This window comes from Cyrtonyx montezumae, unplaced genomic scaffold, assembly GCF_038088225.1.
Source record: "Cyrtonyx montezumae isolate F1298 unplaced genomic scaffold, pur_monq_1.0 scaffold_3, whole genome shotgun sequence".
NCBI lineage: Eukaryota > Metazoa > Chordata > Aves > Galliformes > Odontophoridae > Cyrtonyx > Cyrtonyx montezumae.
Window position 1 is genome coordinate 157,366,916 of NW_027072034.1, and position 13,301 is coordinate 157,380,216.

The 13,301-nt window shown below is 39.2% G+C and overlaps 1 protein-coding gene across 2 annotated transcripts in view; it reads right to left on the bottom strand.

The window, feature by feature from the left end:
• Window positions 1-13,301, bottom strand: part of TAF3 (TATA-box binding protein associated factor 3) — a 111,520-nt gene that overhangs the window by 87,137 nt on the left and 11,082 nt on the right. Inside the window, exon 1 of one of the 2 annotated variants that reach the window (XM_065743776.1) lies at window positions 5,386-5,484. The exons of the other annotated variant lie outside the window; for it this stretch is intronic. The gene's annotated coding sequence lies outside the window, so the exon portion shown is untranslated. Of the gene's footprint in view, window positions 1-5,385; window positions 5,485-13,301 lie in introns of those variants that run through there. 2 annotated transcript variants of the gene reach the window in all.

Sequence of the window (13,301 nt, forward strand, 5' to 3'; positions counted from 1 at the left end):
GCCAGGTGTATCATACACTGAGCTCTTACTGTTTAACAGAGATTACTGCATAGTAGGTACTTACACAACCTCCCAAGAAGACACACTACGAGTATAGTTATCTGATCTCCAGTGCTCAGATCAGCCTTAAACATTTAATTTTCTTTGCATGTGCTTGTTTCACTCTTCTCGGCTTCCATCCCAAAGTTTCCACTCTGAAAGTTATGTGGCATATAAAAACCACTCACTGGGTATAAACCCCTTCATTTTGTTTTCAAGCAAGAAGGGAGGCGGCGGGAGAAAGATCTATTAACAATTTCAAGTAAACAGAAAAAAAAGCATTGAATTAATTTTAACTAAAATGTTGTAAACATTATTACTGGTCTTTTAGTGATGCTAATTAGAAAAAAAAAGTTTTGACACAAAGCTCAAAATATCCTACTTGTGAAGTGTATTTTATAGCCACATAACATATAGCAATATAAAATACTATGTAGATTTGGATTAGGGAAAGCTTCTAGCTTTCGTATTATTTCATCTGCTGTAGGTAAACATGCTGCTTCTGTTTTAAGACCATATACTATGAATGTTATAAATGAGATATGCACAGAAAAAGCAAAACTAAAGCTTGAGAGAACCGAACTTGATGTTGCATCAGCAGAGTGAAGGTATGTGTTACACAACTCAGTACAGACAGTTAACATTTAAGAAATACAAATCCTTGGTGAGTACAGGATTAACACACTTTCAGATTGAAGTAAAAACATCTCCACGTGTTCCTACCTTGCCATCTATTAAATCAGAAGGTGTGATGACAGAACAAGCTAACTTGCCTCTAAAACAAGAGGCAACGAGGCTGAGTATTGCTCTGGATTTTTGCCAGATGTCATTTCTAGTAAACTCTGCTGTAATTAGGAATTTGGTTGTCTGGATGAAGAAGCAAGACTATTCTTTGCGTGATGCTTCTTACAGCAACTGATTGCCTTAAATATGTTCATGTACCATTCTACCTGTGACCAGGGGAAGCTCCTGGCTGAACAAAGCTTTGGCTCATTAAAATGAAAAGGTTACAGCTGCTGTCTTAATGCTAGCGAAAGAAATGAACTACTGTTCAGCAAAAGAATGGAACTAATGCAGCTCTGACTGTTCAAAAAGTAACCCTGACCTCTGCTAGACGTCAGGACACTAAATACAGGAAAGGAAACAAAGTCACCTAATTCTGGAGAATCGTGTTCAGCGAGTTATCTGATAGCTGCCGTGTTCTCTCCATGTTCATGTGATACTGCATGGACATGACTTCTGGATGGGATCTCTCACTCTGAAGCTCACTCATTCCCTCATCTCGCTGCCCTTTCATAAAAGATTATCGGGGAAAGCAAAACCTACACCAATTAAGGCAAAGAAACTGCAAAACTGGACACAGAGAGGCTGCAGCAAAGCCAAGCAGTTTCAACTGCTGTCACCTTGGAGTAATCTGTGATAAGCAAAAGCAGCATTTCTTTTTTTAAGCCACTTCTATGCTTTTCTTTGTAAAAAGAAAATATAAAGTTTTTCCTCTTGAGACACTACCAACACATTTCATCTCTTCCATGCAGCATTAAAGGTAACAGCAGCTTAATGCAAAGATGCACTGCACAGAGAAACAGATCTAAGCCAATTAGACAGCAGCAGAAACCTCCTCTGCTGTGCGACCATAAGGAATTTGAACATTTTCATTTATTTTCACTTAAAAAGGAACCCAGAGTCCTGTGACTGCATTGATAGGAGCGATGTGCACATACTTCTGGGCACACTGCCTTGAATGGAGAAAGAAGGAGCTGGTTCTTTCAGATGGTGTGGCTGTGTACAGAAGTCCTCCAGCTCGGCTCCCTTTGCTCTGGATAAAAGCATGGAGCAATGAACTCTCAGGAGATTAGCATACACACGCTGTAACTCCAAAAACTTTAGGCAGCATACATGTTCCTTTGAGTCTTGTACATGTGTTGGATATAATGTGCCCTTTTTGATATTAAAAAGTTGCTAAGTTGTTCTCAAGCTGGAAAGGGTTTTCCATTTAGATAAGGCCAATAGCTGCTGCATAGAATAAGCACATGTGTAACACTGCAGTCTGAAAGCACAAGTGTTTGCCGTTCTACTGGGGGCTGATAAGAATTACTCCATTTCACACAATGCTACTGGAAGTTATTTAACCCCGACACGCATTCTTCTGGTGGTGAATATACCACAGCCAGCATCACCTCCCCACATCACACACCTTTCTGTCGCAGCACATTATAACCATCTGTCCCTCTAACTTGCTTATAATTACTCTAAAAGCCCACACACCTATCCTCATAGAAAAATACCATATGGAAGGTATTATCCATGTTAAACAGGTCTAATGCCAGCCTAGAAAACATGCATGCACTGCTGGATTTGCCATGAAAAAATAAAAAAAGGAAAAAATGCTTGCAGTGAAAAAAAAACCCTTTTAGTTGAAAGGATCTGGCTTCAACTCAGAATTAGTTGAATTACTCCTGAAACACGGTAATCGTGGTGGGAGGATGCAGTGGCTACTCAGTGCCGAGTGGTTTTTACCCAACGAATTTGAAACTGCTTGGGGCATTTAGGTTGGCAGAACTCTATAACCCAACTGGAGCCATGCCAGGAGGGTTAACGTGCTACTCTTGAAAAGTGAGCCACGAAGGCTTTAATCGCCACAAGTGGCCAAGGGCTTAATTTTTCATCTCATTTGAAATATGCCCGTCTCAGCAGCAGAGCAAGCTTGTTATAAAATGCCATCTACTCATCAACACTATTTCCTGCTCCGGTGTTTTTCTGTGCACGTTTCCTGTATGAACACTGCAGCAACCCTGCTTGGTTTAGCCTAGGAAAGTCACCCGCCGTGACAGAGGACAGGACACACGTCCTGCACGCAAAATCAGATTCTACCAGTGACAAATACTGCAAAACGTAGGTTTAAGAATCAAATACTTCCCACTGTTCACTTTCTACAACTGTGGAAGCATTTCTCATAGAATATCCCAATTTGGAAAGGACCTGTAAGCACCAAATCCAACTCCCAGCCCCATACAAGACCTCTATTTTGGCTTTCACCAAGCAGCACTGTCTTGTGTGTAGAAGACAGGTTACATACACATCAACACGTCACTGTCCATGACAATCAGCACATCTAAGAAAAGGCAGCATAAAGATTAAGGTGCTACTGCTTTCTAATTTGTGCAAAGTTTACTTTCCTTAACTGTCCTAAAAGTTTTGAATTGTCTCAGTACCGACAGTCAGCATGAGCTGCAGGAACCTTAGTGTGCAGCAGTCTGCAAATGTAACTGAGCAGCATACGAACTGTCCGGAATATCATGGCTATAAAATTCCACTTTGATTTTTCAGTTCATCACAATCAATATGAATTTAAAACATTTTCTTAAAGAAAGCTTCTTCGCTTATGAAAAATACACGGTCTGATGTTAAAGGGTGATAAATGAATGGCTAGATCTCATTAAAATTGAAATGGATCTCGCTTGTAATTCTGAAGCTGCCTAAAAAAATCCCAGCTCAAGCTCTCTGGACAAGGTGATTTTAACCACAGCTTTCGTCTTAAAAAGACATTAATATACATGTATGTTGCAATCACATTGCAAATATTTATTTACATTTACACACGTATTGAAAACAAAACACTACTACTATAAGTCTTGCAATTCACTCTTGCTGATTTGAACATGAAAAACTTGTGTTAAAATTAAAACTGTTGCACAAAGGAATGGTAAAAATCCATCAGTCCTTTTTAAAACAGCAAAAGAAACGAGATATCCCTGACAGATTACAGATGAGCTATCACCTTCAGCAATATTGTGATTTAAAATATTCAGAACAGAAAGAAAGCCTCTCTAATGCATGTGTTAAAGTTTCCCATGCAAAACCAAATGTATCCTTGTTTCATATTTAATTTGCAATAGGATACCCAGCAGCTGAGCTATGAGAGCTTTCCTGGCTGCTGACTAACTGCCTGCTGAGATGGGCTCCACGCATAGGTAACACTCGATTGAAGACCAAATCCTTAGAGCTACATCTCAGTTCCCTTGAAAGTTAATCTGAACACACTGGACTCGAAAGGAAATGAAAAGTGAGTTTCTCTCCCTTCCTATGGCACCAGCACTTCCTGTGCTTTAGTGATTGGTCAAGAACTATTATTTCCTCCATGCTATTCCCAGTTGTGACTGTCAGACATCATTAACGTTGTCCGCACACAAGCACAAAACGTTTTGTTATATACGCCAGGAACAAAAGTTCCCCATCCCCAGAAACTTGGAGAAACGTGGAGAAACTTGGAGAATATTAAGATTCAAGTATGCTATGCCTGAACGAACATGCTGCTCTAAACATTTAGAAATGCAAAGTTCATTTGCTGAGATGAGTATCCACAAAAATCTATGCAAGATAAGGGGTATTAAAATTATTCACTCTCCAATTCAGAATGGATTATTTGGCCAATCTGTTAAGCCGTACCTCTCAGACACACAGAATCAGTACCATCCTCCTCCCCTCAGGGGAGAGAGCTCATAACGTTTGAAGAAAAGTATGCTTCATCCCAACTGTAGGAATATACATGAAATGCATAGTCTTCCTTGAACACAGCTCTTTGGAACGGGAAAGCAGCAGACATCAACAGTATGAATGCAGAGGGCAAACAAGTTCACCAAAGAAAATAAATTAAGTTGAAGGATGCAGATTGTAAAGTGGCCAGAATAAAGGCCATTTAAGTTGTTGTTGGGCTGTTTTAAATATATACACACGGAGTTGAACTTAAATTTATCTCTCCATATAAAATATCACCTCTGGCAGCGTGGCGTCATCACTTATAACCATGATTGAAACATTAATCTAAACCAAGAAAGAGAAATTTGCGACTTCTTGTGTTACCACCTGAAGACCCTATGTTTTCCAGCCTTGGGCTAAATGCAAGCCAAATCCAGCCCTGTTCAAGTTTGACACTGCTTTTCAAAAACACAGGTATGCTACAGCAGCATTTACTTAACAATATGCATTTATATACAACATGCAGACAGAATCACATTTAACCCAGTCACGCAACACACAGCCTTTCAAAGCAACAAAGTCAAAACTAAAGAAACCTATAAAAACACTGTCTTGTCAAGACATCAGAAAGCCATTAACGTATCTAATGATTGCAATTAAAAAAATGAAAATGAAAGATTCTACAAAAAACACTCTTTGCAGCTGAACTCTAATTATCCAAGTGTCTTGCTACATGAACCAGGGTCATGTCTCCAGCTGCCTTCTAATTTGAACTCTCCATGTTATCCAACTTGAAATTTCTCAAGCTCTTGCAGAATCAAGTGGAACTGCCTACACACAAAAATGAGTTATCCTTTCCTAATGACTTACCCACTCACTAATATTCCCTTTGGTGGAGAGTTGGAGAAAACAGGATCACGTACTCAAAGGTGAAGACTTGAAGAAGGCACTGAAGTTAAGTGCTGTACGGTAAAGTTATAATGCTTATCTGTGTGTGGCAAAAGACAAATAATTCAAATGAGCTTTCTTAGTCATAATTTTAAAAATTAGAAGGCAGAGTTCCATGGTCTTAACCTGGACTTTACCACATACTTGTCTGCAGAAGCTTGGAATGAATCATTCACCTGATTGATGCGAGGGAGATACGGGTCCCGTAATCCACGCGTGATCTTTGTCTAGACAGCAGCTTGTTCTGATGCTAAGATCAAGGTCAGGCTCAGCTAGACTTGAAAACAAGCATCTAAACAAAGTACAGTGTCTATTCCTGAATAGATTTAAGCGCGGATAGTTTCACAAGACAAAAGAAACGTTTCAGGCACTTCAAAAGTGTCTAAAACTGAGACCAGTTACTTTGCAAGTAACTATTCTGGAGAGGAGTTATTTGGAAGAATCACCTGGAAGGACAGCTCCTGAACTCCAGGTGTGGATCCTGCCCCACGTCCATGCAAATACCACAGCTGTTAATCACCAGCATGAGAACGTTGACATTGCTGGGAAAACTTAGGGTGACCTTTCACAAAACCAGAGATAATGTGGGGTTTCAACACCTCAACTCACCATGCTGTATTTCTACATCCTTCCCAATATGGTACGAAATTGAGGCTTGCTTGGGTTCTGAACAGCTTCCCTGAAAGCTGGCTGCAAATACCAGGGCAGGGGGTAACAATCATGTTTATGGGTGTGAGGCAAGCATGTTACTCTTCTCTTTCAGTCTGCTTTAAACAGTGGATAAGCTTTTCATCCCCCTCCCCCCCCGAGAGCCACCAAAAATACTCTGTGTAGTAAGGGAAAGTCTGAGAGGCTTGAGAACAGTAACACATAGCTATGAGATGATAACCTAATCTGAAACTTATGCTTTCAAAGGTGCATAGGTGTCTGATGATCCAGATGAAATAAAAGCCTCGAGTAGCAGTAGACAGTGCAGAAAGCAACGCGGGCTGCAAACAAAGTCACACATTGTCAGAAAAGGGAAAAAACTGATCTGACGTGACAAGTTAAGACAAGTGACAAAAGTTTTGCTGAAAAGGGATCACTAGGAAATTAAAATCATGACAGCGTTTCTGTTCAAAACACACAAGACAATAGAATCCTTTTATCATAAAGTCCCATTTTTTTCCTCCAGTTTTATTATAGACAGACTTGCAATTTGCACATCATAATGCACTGAAAGAATCCATGACTTTCATTCCCATTCAATGTAAATAATTTACTGTAACACACTGGCTTCTAAGCAACTTCTGCATTGTGCAGTTTTTATTTTGAATCCCTAAGAAATCACTTAACAACTTGTAAGCTATCTAAACAGGTCTGGAAAAAAAAAAAAAAAAAGAACAGAAAAATCTTTGTGGGATGGCTCTGAAGGGATGGCATCCCCTTGGAGAAAAGTCACATTAACTGCATTTCGTTTGCTGTAAAACTCTGATAGCTCAAGAAACTAAACAATGCATTTTCACAATGCTGATTTTTTACTGTTAGTAGCACTAACTTTTTGTTAGTACTTTACAAATACTGGACTCAGCTTCTCTATAAAATATATTTCCTAATTTTGCTTTTCGTGTATTTTGTGCCTCCAGGTTGATTCACCTGCTTTCAAGGATAGGACATTAAGGTATAAGAAAAGGCACGACAAAGCCACAAAAATCCTCACAAGCTAAGATGAAGATTTGCCCTCTCCTCTCCAAAAAAAAATCCCATGCAAATGCTTTTAATTCAGCTCCTCACTTCCCTACTTCCAAGCAGCCATTCTCCTTGCAAAAGCAGTCAGGGATTTTTTCTTTTTTTTCCAAAGACATGAATGATTAAGGAAAGCAAGGTGCTAACCCCCTCAGAATTTAAAATAGTGTATGACCCTGTCCACATAGTTTATAGATCCCAGCGATGTCATTGGGCTTCTGTCATGGTTAAAGTTTTACTACAGTGCTCATTACATTGATTTTTCCTTTTTCCCCCCAAAAAAGCTGCAAATTAACTGAAGCTCTTCAGTGAAAACCTATTTAGCTTCACATTTTAAGCCTATAAAAAAAACTTCCACGTTAAATCCTTTCTTGCAGTATTTCACTGGAAATTATGCTTTAGATTATGATACTACTGCTCAAGAAAAGGTAAAGATGCAGCTGTCTTCCCAATTACAGCTTTATCAGCACGCACTCTATAAAAGAGTTATTCTGCTGTCTAATGGCAAGATTTAAACCGGGCACATTTTCTGTATACTTTTTGTTCCTGCCTCATATTTTCCTTTTTCTTTGAAACCTGCCTCTCCTATTGGCTCTTTCCCAACACCTTTCTTCTGCCTGCATCTCAAGCTTGGCTGCCTTTCTCATTTTGTCTGTTTTTTTTTTCCTGTTGCTTCTCCCCTGCTAGACTGATGCATACGTGAAGGTTGATTCGCACAAAAGCAATCAGCGTCTAACACTGAGCACAGCACACGGCTGGCTAAAGGAAGCTTGCAAATGCTCAGTGCCTGGGCATGGTTAGCCCCCAGGAGCAGAGAGCTCACAGTCTAGCAGGGGTTTAACACTTCAAACTGGTTGACTACACAGTACCTGTTTGTTGATGGGTGGTGGTTTCCTAGCCAAATACAGTGGGAAAGCTCTGCTGAAAAAGATCACTGCTGCTTTTAAACCACCGGTGCGGTGGTTAGAACAGAGAGGAGTTAGTCCGTGGAGTAAAAGTAGATCAGGGGAAAGGCAGAAAGGCTTAGAAACAGCAACAGTGAGAACTGCGTTATCAAAATGGCAAAGCTGATATCCCTGTATTCTTTTTAAAGCCCATTGCATGCTAATTTAGAAAGAGGTATTGCCTTTGTTTAACCCTTGAGGAAACCAGAGCCTGAAATTAGGCTGCTCTGAGATCCTTGCTACATTCAGTTCTGGATCACAGCCAAAAAAAAAAAAAAGCACTGCAAGACTGAGGGGCCAGTGACAGTTTTAAAATCTGATATATCCAGCCACCAGAGCTAGACACTAATGCTTTATGCCACTGTGATACTTAATGTAATGCTTAACGCAGTTACAATTCTAGCACCGGGAGGTCCTAGACATCAGATGCAAAAATGTTAATTTTCATCACCAACCTTGCTTCATCCCCACCCATTCTCATCATTTCAACTGGGATTTTCAGCAACCAACGTTATATAAAAACTAGAGATGTTCTGTAATTTGACAGCTGAGTTTCAACACTACCAGGTGGCTGCATGCATCAGGCTCTGGTGGGTAATGGGTTCCAATATCACATCAACAGCAAAGGGGGCAGAAAGCAGGACTGTTAAGGAGATCAACAATTTTATGCTTTGATCTGCTGGGGAAATAAAATGCTTTGACAGAAAAGGTTATAAATAAATCTGAATTTGTACAAGGTGCCAAGAACTGGTCCCGATTGCAATGATCAGGAATACAATGCCAGCACTTGAACACATATTATCAAGAATGGAAGACAACAAAACGTAATGCCCAGTACAAATTGTATTAGTTTCCAGGTGGTCTTTGAGGAAAAGGAGCTGAACCTCTATGAGTGGGAAGTGAAGAGATATGAAGCAGATGACAGAAAGACAGAAAAAGAAACCAAGGATTAAAAAAGACTGTTTCACTCCCTAAAAACCACCCACCTCTCCCTGCAGAAAATCTCAAGCATTGGGAAGAGACTCTCGTGTTTCTTCCCTCGTATCTTTCTGACGCACCCCAACACAAAGGCAAGAGAGGAATTAGGGTCTAACATGAATTGTCACGACCAGCATTACAAGCACAAAAGCAACATGCTTTCTTCAGCCTCCCAGCCACAGAAGCAGGGAAGGACTACACAAACCCAGAAAAAGAAAGATGACAAAGTGGTTATTTGAAGAAATACCTACTATTAAAGAAGTGTGGCAATGCATCCAGTACAGGTAGGAAAGGAAGCTTAAAACTGAGCTTACCATTGCTTACCAGGCACACTTGGCTTTGTTTAGCTAATGGAGAACGACACGTGTTCTTAAAACATCAGGAGCCAGGGCTTTCAAACAGTATCACAGAATAAATGTAACAATGATTATTATTAGCTATGGAAAAGTAGCTATGCTTTCTCAATTGGCCTAGTTTCAACTCAGTACTGTTTTGCTTCAAATGAAATCAATAAATTCTATGAAGTTGATGTATTATTGCAAAACTATGTTCTTCTACATTAAAGAGCAAGAAATAAAGCATGACCATCATGTTTTGCAACTAATTTATTTTCTTCTCCTTCTTTAATCTGTCTTACAAGTTTACCATGACATTTTACTGACAACAGTGCTAAAATAACTCTAAAAACAAAAACAACAAAAAAAGAAGACTAATTAAAAATAGGGAGACAGTGAACATCACGATACATTGGCATAAAATTATCCCTTCAGTGGCCTTTGTAAAAATACTGCTAAAAAACAGCATTCGCTACGGCAATACTGAATCAGATGGGTTTATAAAATATATAATTTCATATGCAGATCCTTGCAGCGCAAGCATTTGGATGTGCACCAGATCATTTAGTTAGTGCACCCTACTGAAATGAGGCACTTTTAGTTTTAGGAAAGAAAACACTCGGGTGTTTTCTTGGAACAAAACTTCCAGCCCTGAACTAAACTCCCAACTGACACAAACTACAGACTGTGAAAATCTATTTGCTGTCACCCCCTTCCCCCGCAACTTTGGAAATTCAGAGGCTGTTTCAGCACTTCTCACTATTAGGTGTGTACACGAAGGAAATGCTTTTGATCAGGCTGGACAGAACTCTGCCAAAAACTCGGTAACAGCACAACGATAACTAAGATATCTCAAAAACTGCTGGGTAGTGTGCATACTCCAAACAGAAAACCAGCAGTTGTAGAGGAGTGGATATAAGCAGCTAGTTGCACACACGGAACACAGGGAGTGTTGAGAAGGGGGTTAGCAGCACCTACTGGTCACGGTGAATACTGAACACTGAGTTTATCTAAATGAACAATTCAAAAAAAATCTTTTTACTACTAAAGCACTGATTTAGGATTACCTGTGAAGTCACTCTGACACTAGAGATAATACTTTTAATTGGATCAGCTGATAAAATTAAAAGATACCACCTCACCTAATAAACCTTCTTTTTTGCTCCTACCCTTAGACCATTACGGTCGCATTATTGCTAAACTGTATCAGCACTAGTAATATCTGAATCATTATCAGTAAATAAATATTCATCACAGGAGCTGAGCTCCAGGCTTCAGTATAAAATGGGACATAACTATTTTTCCTGACAGTTCCTTTGCATGACTGAAAGATTGACACTGCCCGTCACAACGTGCACGAAGCCTTCCTTCATTGCTGGCTAATTACTACACACTCGAAGCAACTCAACTACTACAAACCGTGTAACCCTAGCAATCAGGCAGTCTTGTTAAACTTATAAAGATCTCCAACCTATTCAAAGTTTTTGCAATTCTTCAGAATTTCTATAACACATTCTTCAAATCTGCAAAAGTAAACCTTCTTCCAAAACATCAAAGCATCTAAGACAGTTTCTTGTTCTAGCTCCTCTCCTCAAAAAAAACAAACAAAAACAAAATGAAAACACATCAGGCACACAACTACAAATAGTATTTTCAGCAAGCATTTTCTCAACATTAAAATGTTCTCAATTCTAATTATTTGATATCAACTATAACAGACCTATATTCAGCTGTCATATTTAATGTTCGCTTTAAATTGCTATTAAAAAGAGAAAAAAAAATGTACTATTTGTGAAGTTGTGTCTACAGGTCCTCTGATACACTAGCCTTAAGCATTAGAAGTTTTCCTGGTTCCCATCCAACTTTGGAAATAATATCTTCTTGCTTCGGGTGTTAAAAGGATTCATACATTATTTATAAGGACTGCTAAAATCTAACTCCTGGATCTAACTTGCAAGAGAGAGAGTATAAAAAGTTACATACAAAAAAAAGTACAACTGTCCCCATTTCAATTTTTGCTCTCTCTTTGTATGTCACATAGAGCCAGACTGAGTCTGTAATACCCTCACCTCTCCCTCCCCACAGTCTGATATCTTCTACAACTGCTTTGAGCTCTTTCGGATTTGATCTTGCCCGAGTGTTTTTAAAGTTTGATTTTCCGAGCAAAAAAAACAAAACCCAAAAGTACTGTCGGGTAGCGTGTTACACATCAAAGGAGTGGGACTTCTCTGACAGAATGGTGTTTGTTTACCTCCTGAAAAATCAGACTAAAGAGTAGCAAGAAAGTTGCCAGAACAGCACAGCCAAAATCCCTATTCACTTTCCAGAGTTCTCTTCTATGCTTTTCTCTAAGTGATACTGTTGTAGCATACATATATGTGATTTAGGTTTTGCCTTTTCTTCCCAGCTCAAGAGTTCACTGCTAGGCTTTGAACAATACTTCTAACAACCTCCATATAGAGGAGCTGCCAGTATCTTCTCATCAATTCAAGAAAATACTTCTGCACTGAACAACGCTTACGATTCCCGGGTTATATGAAGGTAAGAGACTTTACAGAGCAAAAGCATTTTAATAACTACCTATTCTATGCAATTAAAGACAGTAAAGAAGTCATGTCTACAAAGCATCAGGAAATACTTCTCAGCTTGAGCACGTCCTCCAGCTGTATCTGACATTCATTTTCAAGTAGCTAGCTGTTTCCAACTCTAGTTTCTCTTAGACAAGTTCAAGCACATAGTAACGCTATCTACCTGAACACCCTATATGAAAGACTGAAGATACACTTACTACTGCTTCCTAAATTATTGAAAAATTGCCCCATCCAACATTTGTAGCAGCACAGTAATGGATTTCACCTTACCAACATCATTTATTCGCTGTTACAGTGGGCAGAATTTTTGCACGTATTTCAGTGTTTGAGATTGAACTTCTTCAAAAAGAACAAGAGAGACAACAGAACAATTCAGTCCCCTCCAAAATTTTCAATGAAATAAATATTTGGGGAATTGTGTCAGTTTGCTTCACTCTTTTGGGAAAGAAAGATCCCATCATCTGGAATTTTTGCAAGCCACAAGCTTATATATGCTGGTTTCCTCCCAAAGTACACATGCAGGACGTTCACTGTTCAAAGAGAAATTTAGGCAAGGGCACATTTCTTAAACACTGACCTCATTAGGTAACAATCAAATTTCATGTTGAAAAAAAAAAAAAAAAGAAGATAAAAAACCCAACCAACCAAACAAAGGAAAACAACAGTCTTGCCTTTTTCAATGCCACTGTTAAAATCCTCTGGTTAACTGTAGCTTGTCTGCAGCATTTCTGCAGTTGGTTTCACTGTTACAGCCTTAGCTCCTGCCTCTGTGGGACTTCCATACAGAAAAGGAAAGGAGAGCACTTGGAATAGTGATAATAAAATACCAGAAATGCCATTCACAGTGAGTAAAGAAAATTAGAAGCAAGCACTGTGCCTCTAAACAAGTCTCATTTCTTTATATAAATAATCAGACATAACTGGAAGATGACGTTAGTTTGGCATTTTTCTTTTTTTTTTTAATCTTTTTTTTCTCCTGTTAAATTTGTTCAACAGAAGTGCCAGGAGCTGAGAATGCTGTGCCCATCTGAACACCCCTCCTTTTTCTGACACCAAATTTGCAATACCTTGCACTACGTGCAAGAGAAGGAGGCTACCATGTACAAGGCACAGTAAGGAATACTTCTTGTCATCCTGGAACTTAAGCACGCTATAGAAACGTGTATTGACATAGCGTATTTTGATTCCAGATAATCTCTGAAGCATGCAAAATAATAGTGAAAAGCTAGCTTCTGCCATAGCACCGTCACCTGATTTGACACCAC